We start from the raw sequence: 14,883 nt of genomic DNA, 5'->3' as shown, positions 1-14,883 counted from the left end.
AAGTATTAACGGGAGAGAATACTGCTGGTGAAAACGAAACCACAGAAATCTTAGGCTTAGTTTTGTCCCAATATACGGCCGTGACCATCACCAGCGATGCTTTTTTTTAGAGGATTAAATCGCATCGCTGCCGCGCACATTAAATATGTAGGCCGCTGTCTCCCCCTTGTGTGCTGCATTAAAAATGCACTCTGCTAAAAATAAAAAGGGTCCAGTTCTGTGGCTTCTCGGAGGAGATAGGGGATCCCCCACCTCCAGTCCACGAGCTGCAGCGGAGACTGACTAACATGGCTGCCAAGTCCGGTATTTATACTTCTAAATTGATGACATCACAATGCAGTGACATCAGCCTGCCAGACACCTGGCTCATTTGCATACAGTGTGTATGTATGTATGTATGAATGAATGAGTATGACTGAATGAATCTATCTATTTATTAATTATGTAGATTATAGATATAGATTATATCTGAATTATAGATCTTGTGCATATAGATTAAAGATAGATTTTAGATGATATATATATATATTTATATATCTACATACATACACAAACACATAAAGCTGTATTATGTATATATGTAGATTCTATAATGTATGTTGATTATATAATAGATCTATTGATTGATAGATAGATAATCCATAGATCTATTATATAATTAATATAGATGATAAAATCTACACAGATATAAATAATCTAAAATCTATCATCTGGATATAATGTATGTCTATAATCTACTCACTCTATCTATCTATCTATCTATCTATCTATCTATCTATCTATCTATCTATCGCTATACAAATAGCAAGATTTATTTCTCTATATAATCTATAGTTATGGATGGATGGATGAATTTATTTATGTATGGCGGGAAAAAAAAAAGGCCTGCTGTACATTTTAACTTCTTCAGATGACCATGCTGATCTATAGTTATTCTTACTAGGGTCTACTAATGCCAGCCCAGGGGAAGCCAATAAAGCCCTATGGGCTCGAAGCCAATTTTCCTTTTTTTGGGAAAAAGTTTCCGTCCGTCCCCACTCGAAATGCGTCCACCAAAAGAGATCTCTCAAAACGACCGACGGACGCACCTTCAGAGGCAAACTAGTGCTTGCTTCTAGTGTCATCGTCTGCTTAACCATCCTGCGTAGGGAGGTGACGAGTCCTGCAGGCTCTGCAAGCCTAGGATGCGTGAGCACGGTGCAAGAGGAAGGACTGAGGAGGATGTGAGGGGGAGGGGGGAGGGCGCGGTTGATAAAGCGTTGGGTGGGGCTATGCAAAGGTCTTCCAGCTCCCTCAGAGCATTGTGGGTGCGCCCGGAGTGCTGCCTGAGCGTGTTGCATCTGATACGTCCCCTATTTGGGGATCATTTATTAAAGGGAGCATAGGTGCAGCACGTTTCTGTAAAACCAATAGAGGGCGCTGCAATGTTACTGTAGAAACCAATGGACAGCATGGGAGGTAGCTATACATAGATTTTAAAGACGACGACTGCCAAGGCTAAAGCCCGTGTATATTCCATAGACTATAGCTATCTCCAGGATAGCTGCATGCGCAGTCGTGTGCCGGGTTCGCACGTGCGCTGTCGCGCCATTGTCTCGCACGGCTGCTTTCATTCCGCGCTTCCTGACAAGGCAATGTACGCATACGTCACTAGTGAAGGAAGCGGAAGGTAGCGCAATGTACACTTTTTGACCGGATGGAGGAAAATCGGGTTGCTGGAGGTCACGTGACCGAAGTGACAAGCGGCTCCAGGAGAAGATTTGGGATAAGAAGAAGAGGTAAGCAGGCTCCCTGGGGAGCAATAGGTAAGTATACAGTATATTTTTTTGTTTTTAATGACAGAACCCCTTTAAGGCTCTATTATGACACTTTTCGAACCGTGGTATGGTTACATGCGGGGAGTGTGAAGACGGTATGGTTACCTAAGGGGGGTGTGGTGACAATACGGTTACACTAGGAAAGTGGGCTTACATGAGGGGAGCGTGGAGGCGGTGCGGCTACAGAAGGGGAGTGTGATGGAACCCCTAACAATAATCTGTGCCGTGTCATTTCCATAAATGTCATAGAAGGTAATGAAAATGAAGTGAACAGTTTAGCATACAGTAATTCCCCTTTCACATGGGCCAAAATTCTCACTATTCTCACTTACCCAAAGGAAGCAGCTGGTGACAAAACATGAAACGTGGGCAAGGAGGCTCTGGTATCCTGTTGTACCACTTCTAGCTTGGATACAAGAGGTTATACAGATGGGAATGGAGGCTCTAGTACCCTGTTGTACGCCTTGTAGCTTGGATAAAAGATAAGATAAGGACAGGCAAGGGGACTCTAGTACTGCGTTGTACCACTTCTAGCTTCTAGTATAGAAGATGGGGAACAGGCGGCTATGGAGGCTCTATTCTAGAGAATCAATACAGTAAGCAGTGGAGTAGGTCAGTAAATCAATGGCTGAAATAACAGTTGAATTGTGTTACCACGTTACTACTGACAGTCCTCACCTCTTTAGTAACAGGTGGCATGGCTGAAGCCTCATCACAGTATTTCAGTGCCAGAGCTTTCTGTCCTCGGTCTTTGTAGCACTGGGATGAAAGATAAAAAACACCAAAAAAAGCAAAAACCAGTAAAGCAATAGAATCTTACAGTAACTTTGGGGCATTACAGCAGCACACAATGTCCCTGCAGGTTGGATTACAGATGAGTGCTGCTGTATGGTGCCTTCATACCTCTAGGGCAGGATACCTACCTGATATGTATTGTCATGGGGCGCACCAAGATCTTGTCTCAGGCTTTGCTTGCAGTCCTACCATATCGCACTAAATGCAGAAGTGCAGTCAATGCAGCTTTTTACCTAAAATAGTAAAAATTGGTCAAAGCCTCATGCAGTGTATTACCTGACCCTGGAATAACATCAATGGCAATTATAAGAATAATGCTGATAATAATACAAATTCTGTATGTCTGTTTTCAGCCTTACAAAACTATAACTATAGAAGTTTAAATTTATACGTAAAGCTAGATATTTTTAGAAATATCTATATTGATATATAACTATCTATTTTTATAGCTAGATATATATCTATGCAGTAAGATACATTAGATCGATGGTGACACACGCACCCGAAACAAGGACCACAGGTTGTAAGCAGCCATTTTTCCGTCAGTCTCCACTGGAGTCTCTCCCAGGCCCAAACTGAACCTACCTACCTGAATTGTAAGTACCTACCTTCTTGTTCTCTATGAAAGAACTGAGCGTACCTTTTAAAAAAATGGCGGCGGCAGCAGCAACCAATCAGATTTTGTATAGTTTATGTATAGCTACCTGCCATGCTGTCCATTGGTTTCTACAGTAACATTGCAGCGCCCTCTGTTGGTTTTACAGAAACGTGTTGCACCACCTATTGGATTTACCCAAACTTACAGCACCATAGAGATTAGCGGGTCACCTCCCAGTTCTCCATCTTTTTGCCCTATTTTTCTCTAGGGTGGTTTCAAACCGGCGGGTAAAATCGCGCCATTTTTAACCGATGCGTTGGTTATTGAAAAAAAAAAAAGCAGATTTCGCAGCCAATGATTCCCGACGGTTCCCTTCCCTTCAGCAAGGTTTTCACTGATGTGATGTTGAGAGAGAAAATCGCAGCCTGCTGTGTCCTTCTGCGCAGTGCGTTTTTTAAAATCTCCCATGTAATCCTATGGAGGCTGCGTTTTATCGCATCACAAGGCGACAAATATGCGCTGCAATGTTAACATTGGAAAGTCCTACCGACTTGCGCGTTAAACAAAAACATGTGGTTTTTAATGTGCGCGGCAGCGATGCGATTTAATCCTCTAAAAAAAAAAAAGCATCGCTGGTGATTGTCACGGCCGTATATTGGGACAAAACTAAGCCTAAGCTTTCTGTGGTTTCGTTTTCACCAGCAGTATTCTCTCCCGTTAATACTTGACCGAGAAAATATAGGACCTCCCCTATGAATACTATGTGCGTGAAAGATCAGGCGGCCGCCATATTCCCACCATTTATTTTGTTTCTTACAGTTGCTCCTACAGCGGTGTGTGTGTGTTTGTATATGTATGTGTGTATGTATGTGTATATATTTTACACACATACACACATCGCAATGCATTGTTCTTACAAGGCGCACTGCACTGGCAGACACACTCGCATATTTGCCATACGAGATATAGGTTTGAGTTTCTCGGGCTGATATAGTGCTCACTTGTGTAAAATCAGCCACAGAGAATGAATTTAACATCACCAAAGACATAAAGCTATACATTGCCCTCTATTGTCAGCATGCTGTTATCCTGACCCCCAAGTGTCAATGCATAATGCATCCCAAGTGGCAGCTTGCCCACCAATATCACGTCTTGTATCCAAGCTAGAGGCGATACAACAGGATCTGTTTCACATTTTGTATCCAAGCTAGAGGTAGTACAACTTTAACTTTTTTCCTTCTGCTTTGCTCAGATTCATTCAAATACTGGGTCAAAATACGCAGCACAGCCCTAGAGGAATTCGTTAAGGGGTCTAGTTTTTTAAACAGGGTCATTTGTGCAAGCAAGGAGAGAGGTCGCACGCTGTTTTGCTCCTCCACAGAATCTCCCTTTTCAGCCCTTTTCTGGGTCAAATCAGTGACCCAAACAGAGGCAGACAAGAGCACAGCACCTGGGGACCCACCAGAACCCACAACCGGCCCGGACAAGGCTCACCTGGTGATCTCCAGCCGCCAAAAAGAAGCCGAAGAGCCGCGGCCCTGCACAGCGGCCCGCGCCCTAACCCGACAAGTACCGCGCTCAGAAACACCCGGCGAGGACCGCTCACGGAGCCCCAAGCAGAGGACTATGGCACAAGGTAACCCCTGCCGACTTGGAGGGGAGGCTCTGTCACCCTCAGTGCCCGCGCTCTCACCGCAGCGCCTTGCAAATACACAGCCGCGGCTCCCTCCCTCTGAATATACCGCCGTGGCCACCAACCTGCAACTCGGCGGCACATACAATCATCAGGGTGATCCCCCGCTGGACTAATCCCCACGCTGGTGGTTTTCCCCCTTCTGCTCCCCAGAGCCGACAATCAGCACGGGCGGGCACACCGGAAGATCTGCACCTAGTCTCTAGCTCCCTGTGAGGCAGCGGCCATCTCGCCCCCCCTCCCCCCTGAGTCGAGCAGGCTGCTTGGCATACTAGCCAGACCAGAGCAGAAAAGTAAAAAAGAGAGGATACTGTGATCCTCCCAGCACATCAACACCAGGCAAAGTTTAAAGCAGTACTCACTATTTCTGACGTGCAGCGGGGGAACGGAGGTCCTCTCCCCGGAGCTCTCAGACCGACAGCAGGCTCCATTAAAGTGTAGTGCAATTCAAATATCAATGCACCACAGCACCATCTAGTGGCCAAAACAGAGATAACCAGGACCTGAACCTCTTCTCATCCCTTTCTCAAAGCACTAAACAAAGCCAATCCTTGCCCATTAGAAAGAGCAACGAGGCCCCTAAGGCCTCCTTCCCACGAGCGTGACGGGCTCCGCCGCGTAATATTACGCAGTGAAGCCCGTCACGGCGCCCCCCAGAGACCCCATACTTACCAGCGGAAGATCGCGTGAAGACACTTCCCTGCACACCGCCGTCGCGTCATGTGACACGCCCACCGCGTCACATGACGTGGCCGGCCGTGTCACGTGACGCGCCGGCCGCGTCATATGACGCGCGGCGGTAGGCGGGGAAGCGTTTTTTCACGCTATCTTCCGCTGGTTGCAGCGGGAGATAGCGTGAACGGAAGCCGTCAGCGCGTACACCCGCAGCAAATAGAACATGCTGCGGGTGACAACGGGAGATTTCACGGTGCGTAATTCCGCGGTGGAATTACGCATCGTGTGCATTGTGCTATTAGGTTCAATAGAACCTAATAGCATGGGGCAACGCAGCGGATTTTTGCCGCGGATTTACGCGGCGTAAATCCGTTCGTGGGAAGGAGGCCTAAGGCCTCATGTCCACGGGGAAAATAAGAATTAAAATCCGCAGCGGATTTTAACTCTTCTCTCGCGCGCGGATCCGCACCCCATAGGGATGCATTGACCACCCGCGGGTAGATAAATACCCGCGGATCGTCAATAAAAGTGATTTTTAAAAAAATGGAGCATGAAAAAAATCTGGACCATGCTCCATTTTCATGCGGGTCTCCCGCGGGGACGGCTCCCGCGGGCTTCTATTGAAGCCTATGGAAGCCGCCCGGATCCGCGGGACACAAAAATCATATTTTACTTACACGCTCCGGTTCTTCTCTTCGGCGCCGCGCCATCTTCTCTCAGTCGCGGCCGGATCATTTTGCTTCGGCCCGGCGCATGCGCGAGGCACGTCACCGACGTCATCATGCACATCCGCCGAGCCGAAGAATGAAGATCCGGCCGCGACGAGAGAAGATGACGCCGCCGCGAAGAGAAGAAACGGAGCGGATGGGAGGTGAGTTTATTCTCATTTATTCCCATTTTCAGCGCTCATGTCCGCGGGGCAGGAGGGACCCGCTGCAGATTCTACATGGAGAATCTGCAGCGGATCTGATTTTCCCCGTGGACATGAGGCCTAAGTGTGTTGAGAAGAGGGACCCACAGTTAACTACAAGGAGAATACCTCCCCACCTTACTGCCAAGTGATCTGTGGAGGAATATCTGCATAGCCAGACTGCTATATAGAAACTGTCAGCAACCCACAAAGACAGACCCTGTGCCAAAGGGTACTGACAGAAAAACACTATATAGCCTCCTCAGCATTACAAAATAGCCTGGAAGCAAGTCCCAGCCCCCGCAACACCCAAGGAAGCAATACATCGCGCGCCTCGCAGACGCAAATATCAAATTCCCGGTGCGACCCAGCGGACTCCTCAATCCCAAACACTTTCTTCTCAGCAAATACTGATAGTTCTAAAAAAAGAAAGGACTCTTATCAGGCAAAGCCACACTTAACAAATCTTCAAAACTCTACAGGAGCGCTACCTAAGGCACTCAAGATGGAATAGCAGGACTCTATGTTCTAACTCCACCCGCCACATGAGGCTCCTCAGCAACACATAACAGGACCACTCAACATCAATGAGCTTCTAAAGGAACTTTTAACAAACAACTACGCCTTCCAACGCCTCCATAAAGAATACGCCACCCAGTAGACCACTATACAACAAATAGCGACCAATCCACAGCGCATATCCAAGAATTAACTATTCAGGATGGTTAAGCGACGTATTAAAGCAACGGCCCCCAGGAGACTCTCAGAGTACTTCCCGCCTGGCACACAGAGCAACAAAAACAAACCCGCCACATCTCATTCAAACATCCCCGTAACCGAAGAAATACCCAACACCCACAGCCCTGCGGCTCTGTCTCCATACTCCTCCACAGGATCTCTCCCGCCTACCCCAGCCAATCCCAACACCTCCCCTGGAAGCGAAGGGAAAAGGAATGTTCAGGACCCCCTACCAGCCTCCCCCTCCCCAAAAGGACCGGCGGCAAAAAAGAGCCAAAATAACAATCCACAAGAAACTCCCCCGCAGACAGATCCTATCAACAATCTCCAAGCTTATCCCGACTCTGAAAGCCCCTTAACTATAAACGCTCTGAAGACTATGCTAATCTCGCTGCAAAAGGACATTTCTAAAGATATACAGAGCCTCTCTGGTCAATTACAATCTAACATCGACCACCTAGCTACCAGAACTGACCACCTTGAACGGAAAATGGGAGAATTTACCAAAGCCCACAACGAGTTGGTAGATGCGCATGGCAGTATGGAAGAAGTCGCATATTTGAGAGAGAAGGTCATAGACTTGGAAGACCGATCCAGAAGAAACAATCTCAAATTTAGGGGAGTTCCAGAGACTGTGACCCCCCCTGACATTCCACAATATATACTCAAATTACTCCAAACGCTCCTCCCGGACCTTCCCGAGATCGAATATGCAGTTGACAGAGCCCACAGAATTCCAAAAGCACGCTCTGTCCCTGAGTCAGCCCCCAGAGAAATCTTAGCAAGAATACACTTCCATAAAATAAAAGAGGAAGTCTTGGCAGTTGGAAGGCGTAGAGGCACACTACCGACTCCATATGAAGACATACAAATATTTCCAGATCTTTCAGCTGCCACTCTGCAGTCTCGGAGAAAGTTTACAGAAGTTACAGCAGCACTACGAGAGGCGCACATCAAGTATAGATGGGGATTCCCAACCAAACTACTGATCTCAAAAAATGGAACCATCCAGGTTGCCACCTCGCCAGAAGAAGGCGTCTCGTTCCTGAAACAATGGGGGATCCCTATCCTTCAGAAGCCTCTGAGGACGGCGGTAGAATCTCCTACAAGAATCGAACAAGACTGGAAAACATCAGATAAGCATGGCAGACACGCATAAATTGATGTTGTAAAGGGTCTTGAACCCATAGTTATATTTCTCCTTTACGGAGCCTAAAGTGGATGGTTTAAAATGCCACCCCTACCTAAGGTTCATTCATCCAGTGCAGATAGGCGCTGGATGAACAATATTTTGATTTTGTTAACTGTTAATGATGTTTTTTTTCCTTATGTCAAATATAGTTATAAAAGGTTCAGTAGGAGGCCACTTCCCTACCCCCCCCCCCCCACCATACTTAATATGAAAAAACACAACGACTCCCCAGCGTATAAACCACCTACCAGTTATGCCCATTAGCATCACATCCCTAAATGTAAAAGGCCTGAACAGCCCCTATAAACGTAGCATGCTTTGGAGACAGGCTCTTAAGTCCCACTCAGACATCTTCCTCGCCCAAGAGACACACTTCCTGAGAGATAAACACCCCCCCTGCAACCACCCTAAATTTCCAAACATTTTCCTGGCATCAAATGAAGGGAAAAAAAAGAAAGGCGTAATGATAGCCATTAGCCGGAACGTTACATTTTCCCAAAAAAACGTATACGTGGACCCAGGCGGGCGATTTCTAATATTAGTCTGCGTAATTAACGCCACCACCTACACTCTAGTAAATGTCTACTTCCCATTTAAAAGGCAGGGCCAAATTCTTCAAACATGTTCTTTCCGAAGTGGCTAAAATTCGAGAGGGGAATTTGGTGATCGGAGGAGATCTAAACTCAGTGGTGGACCCTACCTTGGACTCCACCGCGAGCGGCAGGGGCATGTCACCCATTGTCCCAATCATACACTCAGAAGAATTATACGACGTGTGGAGGTCCATGCATGGATCGTAGAGGGACTACACGTTTCTCTCCGCGCCACATGCATCTTATTCTAGGATAGATATGTTCCTGCTGCCGTGGGCAGGCCTCGAGGGGGTTTTACAGGCGGATATTGGAACAATATCATGGTCTGACCACGCCCCCATATCCTTAACGCTCCAGGAGAGCCCATTTCAATAAATGGCGGCATGGTTGCGTGTTTTTTTGCGCTTGCAAATGTGCTTGATTCGTGCTAACAAAAGTACAGTAAGGGCCGCTTCACACAAACATATTTGTTTCAATGGATGCCTTCAGAATTCTCTTTACTCACACATTTCGCATGCGTGCAAAACCTCACCATGCTCTATTTTTGTGCACATTTGCGCACCAAGGGTCCCTGTACAAGTCTATGGGAAGTGTGCACGTAACCGATTCCTATCTCCAAAAAAAGTTATAATAAACAGCGATAAAGTCTTATAAACTCCAAAATGGTACAAATAAAAACTACAGGACATCACGCAAAAACACGAGCCGTCGCACAAGTATCATGCGATACTTCCGCCATGTATCACGTGGACATGAGGCCTAAATCTAAGTGCTTGGTTGTTAGCAGCCGCAGCTGTGCTGCACCTCTTGCTCATCAGTTTTTTTTCCCGCTTTTGGAAACTGCTGTAGGAAAGGGGGTGCACCAGTACTGGAGGTACTGCAATACCAGGTCAATGTGCGGAGTGGACAGAGCAAGCACTTTTTCCAGCTCCCTGTTCTAAAAATCCATTTAATATATGATCCCCAGATAGGGGACGTATCAGATGCAACACGCTCAGCCAGCACTCCGGGCACACCCACAATGCACTGAGGGAGCCGGAAGACCTTTGCATAGCCCCGCCCAACGCCTTCTCAACCAGGGTGAGCCGTCCCCGCGGGAGACCCGCGCCTGAATGGAGCATGTCCGGATTTTTTCCTGCACGCGGGACCCGCGCCTGCAGGGAAAAATGACATCCGCAGGTATTTTACTACCTGCAGGTGTCTAATGCATCCATATCCATTGCATAGCGCCGATCGCAATGTCGGGGGTGGGCGGGTCCGAACAGCCCGGGATGACAGCTCCATGCTGCGGACACCGACAGCATGGAGCTGTCACGTCCAGAGCCCGAGGGGCTTTAGGCTCTGCAGGACACATGTTTTTACTTCCTCAGAGAATAAAGCCCACTTCGGGAGGACGTAAAAACACTATGGCCCGGGGCGTGGCTTAGCAAGCAAGGAGAGAGGTCGCACGCTGTTTTGCTCCTCCACAGAATCTCCCTTTTCAGCCCTTTTCTGGGTCAAATCAGTGACCCAAACAGAGGCAGACAAGAGCACAGCACCTGGGGACCCACCAGAACCCACAACCGGCCCGGACAAGGCTCACCTGGTGATCTCCAGCCGCCAAAAAGAAGCCGAAGAGCCGCGGCCCTGCACAGCGGCCCGCGCCCTAACCCGACAAGTACCGCGCTCAGAAACACCCGGCGAGGACCGCTCACGGAGCCCCAAGCAGAGGACTATGGCACAAGGTAACCCCTGCCGACTTGGAGGGGAGGCTCTGTCACCCTCAGTGCCCGCGCTCTCACCGCAGCGCCTTGCAAATACACAGCCGCGGCTCCCTCCCTCTGAATATACCGCCGTGGCCACCAACCTGCAACTCGGCGGCACATACAATCATCAGGGTGATCCCCCGCTGGACTAATCCCCACGCTGGTGGTTTTCCCCCTTCTGCTCCCCAGAGCCGACAATCAGCACGGGCGGGCACACCGGAAGATCTGCACCTAGTCTCTAGCTCCCTGTGAGGCAGCGGCCATCTCGCCCCCCCTCCCCCCTGAGTCGAGCAGGCTGCTTGGCATACTAGCCAGACCAGAGCAGAAAAGTAAAAAAGAGAGGATACTGTGATCCTCCCAGCACATCAACACCAGGCAAAGTTTAAAGCAGTACTCACTATTTCTGACGTGCAGCGGGGGAACGGAGGTCCTCTCCCCGGAGCTCTCAGACCGACAGCAGGCTCCATTAAAGTGTAGTGCAATTCAAATATCAATGCACCACAGCACCATCTAGTGGCCAAAACAGAGATAACCAGGACCTGAACCTCTTCTCATCCCTTTCTCAAAGCACTAAACAAAGCCAATCCTTGCCCATTAGAAAGAGCAACGAGGCCCCTAAGGCCTCCTTCCCACGAGCGTGACGGGCTCCGCCGCGTAATATTACGCAGTGAAGCCCGTCACGGCGCCCCCCAGAGACCCCATACTTACCAGCGGAAGATCGCGTGAAGACACTTCCCTGCACACCGCCGTCGCGTCATGTGACACGCCCACCGCGTCACATGACGCGGCCGGCCGTGTCACGTGACGCGCCGGCCGCGTCATATGACGCGCGGCGGTAGGCGGGGAAGCGTTTTTTCACGCTATCTTCCGCTGGTTGCAGCAGGAGATAGCGTGAACGGAAGCCGTCAGCGCGTACACCCGCAGCAAATAGAACATGCTGCGGGTGACAACGGGAGATTTCACGGTGCGTAATTCCGCGGTGGAATTACGCATCGTGTGCATTGTGCTATTAGGTTCAATAGAACCTAATAGCATGGGGCAACGCAGCGGATTTTTGCCGCGGATTTACGCGGCGTAAATCCGTTCGTGGGAAGGAGGCCTAAGGCCTCATGTCCACGGGGAAAATAAGAATTAAAATCCGCAGCGGATTTTAACTCTTCTCTCGCGCGCGGATCCGCACCCCATAGGGATGCATTGACCACCCGCGGGTAGATAAATACCCGCGGATCGTCAATAAAAGTGATTTTTAAAAAAATGGAGCATGAAAAAAATCTGGACCATGCTCCATTTTCATGCGGGTCTCCCGCGGGGACGGCTCCCGCGGGCTTCTATTGAAGCCTATGGAAGCCGCCCGGATCCGCGGGACACAAAAATCATATTTTACTTACACGCTCCGGTTCTTCTCTTCGGCGCCGCGCCATCTTCTCTCAGTCGCGGCCGGATCATTTTGCTTCGGCCCGGCGCATGCGCGAGGCACGTCACCGACGTCATCATGCACATCCGCCGAGCCGAAGAATGAAGATCCGGCCGCGACGAGAGAAGATGACGCCGCCGCGAAGAGAAGAAACGGAGCGGATGGGAGGTGAGTTTATTCTCATTTATTCCCATTTTCAGCGCTCATGTCCGCGGGGCAGGAGGGACCCGCTGCAGATTCTACATGGAGAATCTGCAGCGGATCTGATTTTCCCCGTGGACATGAGGCCTAAGTGTGTTGAGAAGAGGGACCCACAGTTAACTACAAGGAGAATACCTCCCCACCTTACTGCCAAGTGATCTGTGGAGGAATATCTGCATAGCCAGACTGCTATATAGAAACTGTCAGCAACCCACAAAGACAGACCCTGTGCCAAAGGGTACTGACAGAAAAACACTATATAGCCTCCTCAGCATTACAAAATAGCCTGGAAGCAAGTCCCAGCCCCCGCAACACCCAAGGAAGCAATACATCGCGCGCCTCGCAGACGCAAATATCAAATTCCCGGTGCGACCCAGCGGACTCCTCAATCCCAAACACTTTCTTCTCAGCAAATACTGATAGTTCTAAAAAAAGAAAGGACTCTTATCAGGCAAAGCCACACTTAACAAATCTTCAAAACTCTACAGGAGCGCTACCTAAGGCACTCAAGATGGAATAGCAGGACTCTATGTTCTAACTCCACCCGCCACATGAGGCTCCTCAGCAACACATAACAGGACCACTCAACATCAATGAGCTTCTAAAGGAACTTTTAACAAACAACTACGCCTTCCAACGCCTCCATAAAGAATACGCCACCCAGTAGACCACTATACAACAAATAGCGACCAATCCACAGCGCATATCCAAGAATTAACTATTCAGGATGGTTAAGCGACGTATTAAAGCAACGGCCCCCAGGAGACTCTCAGAGTACTTCCCGCCTGGCACACAGAGCAACAAAAACAAACCCGCCACATCTCATTCAAACATCCCCGTAACCGAAGAAATACCCAACACCCACAGCCCTGCGGCTCTGTCTCCATACTCCTCCACAGGATCTCTCCCGCCTACCCCAGCCAATCCCAACACCTCCCCTGGAAGCGAAGGGAAAAGGAATGTTCAGGACCCCCTACCAGCCTCCCCCTCCCCAAAAGGACCGGCGGCAAAAAAGAGCCAAAATAACAATCCACAAGAAACTCCCCCGCAGACAGATCCTATCAACAATCTCCAAGCTTATCCCGACTCTGAAAGCCCCTTAACTATAAACGCTCTGAAGACTATGCTAATCTCGCTGCAAAAGGACATTTCTAAAGATATACAGAGCCTCTCTGGTCAATTACAATCTAACATCGACCACCTAGCTACCAGAACTGACCACCTTGAACGGAAAATGGGAGAATTTACCAAAGCCCACAACGAGTTGGTAGATGCGCATGGCAGTATGGAAGAAGTCGCATATTTGAGAGAGAAGGTCATAGACTTGGAAGACCGATCCAGAAGAAACAATCTCAAATTTAGGGGAGTTCCAGAGACTGTGACCCCCCCTGACATTCCACAATATATACTCAAATTACTCCAAACGCTCCTCCCGGACCTTCCCGAGATCGAATATGCAGTTGACAGAGCCCACAGAATTCCAAAAGCACGCTCTGTCCCTGAGTCAGCCCCCAGAGAAATCTTAGCAAGAATACACTTCCATAAAATAAAAGAGGAAGTCTTGGCAGTTGGAAGGCGTAGAGGCACACTACCGACTCCATATGAAGACATACAAATATTTCCAGATCTTTCAGCCGCCACTCTGCAGTCTCGGAGAAAGTTTACAGAAGTTACAGCAGCACTACGAGAGGCGCACATCAAGTATAGATGGGGATTCCCAACCAAACTACTGATCTCAAAAAATGGAACCATCCAGGTTGCCACCTCGCCAGAAGAAGGCGTCTCGTTCCTGAAACAATGGGGGATCCCTATCCTTCAGAAGCCTCTGAGGACGGCGGTAGAATCTCCTACAAGAATCGAACAAGACTGGAAAACATCAGATAAGCATGGCAGACACGCATAAATTGATGTTGTAAAGGGTCTTGAACCCATAGTTATATTTCTCCTTTACGGAGCCTAAAGTGGATGGTTTAAAATGCCACCCCTACCTAAGGTTCATTCATCCAGTGCAGATAGGCGCTGGATGAACAATATTTTGATTTTGTTAACTGTTAATGATGTTTTTTTTCCTTATGTCAAATATAGTTATAAAAGGTTCAGTAGGAGGCCACTTCCCTACCCCCCCCCCACCATACTTAATATGAAAAAACACAACGACTCCCCAGCGTATAAACCACCTACCAGTTATGCCCATTAGCATCACATCCCTAAATGTAAAAGGCCTGAACAGCCCCTATAAACGTAGCATGCTTTGGAGACAGGCTCTTAAGTCCCACTCAGACATCTTCCTCGCCCAAGAGACACACTTCCTGAGAGATAAACACCCCCCCTGCAACCACCCTAAATTTCCAAACATTTTCCTGGCATCAAATGAAGGGAAAAAAAAGAAAGGCGTAATGATAGCCATTAGCCGGAACGTTACATTTTCCCAAAAAAACGTATACGTGGACCCAGGCGGGCGATTTCTAATATTAGTCTGCTTAATTAACGCCACCACCTACACTCTAGTAAA

At 48.6% G+C, this 14,883-nt stretch overlaps 1 long non-coding RNA gene and 1 pseudogene across 2 annotated transcripts in view; both read right to left on the bottom strand.

The window, feature by feature from the left end:
• LOC136591227 (uncharacterized) overlaps window positions 1–14,883 on the bottom strand; it is a 199,783-nt gene that overhangs the window by 50,553 nt on the left and 134,347 nt on the right. The window contains exon 1 of one of the 2 annotated variants that reach the window (XR_010787930.1): window positions 5,266–5,339. The exons of the other annotated variant lie outside the window; for it this stretch is intronic. This is a non-coding gene — a long non-coding RNA (uncharacterized lncRNA). Of the gene's footprint in view, window positions 1–5,265; window positions 5,340–14,883 lie in introns of those variants that run through there. 2 annotated transcript variants of the gene reach the window in all.
• LOC136591243 (U2 spliceosomal RNA) lies at window positions 9,864–9,991 on the bottom strand (annotated as a pseudogene).

Source organism: Eleutherodactylus coqui, unplaced genomic scaffold (assembly GCF_035609145.1).
Source record: "Eleutherodactylus coqui strain aEleCoq1 unplaced genomic scaffold, aEleCoq1.hap1 HAP1_SCAFFOLD_72, whole genome shotgun sequence".
NCBI lineage: Eukaryota > Metazoa > Chordata > Amphibia > Anura > Eleutherodactylidae > Eleutherodactylus > Eleutherodactylus coqui.
The sequence above is the reverse complement of the archived record's forward strand: the minus strand, read 5'-3'. Positions and strand labels throughout refer to the sequence as shown.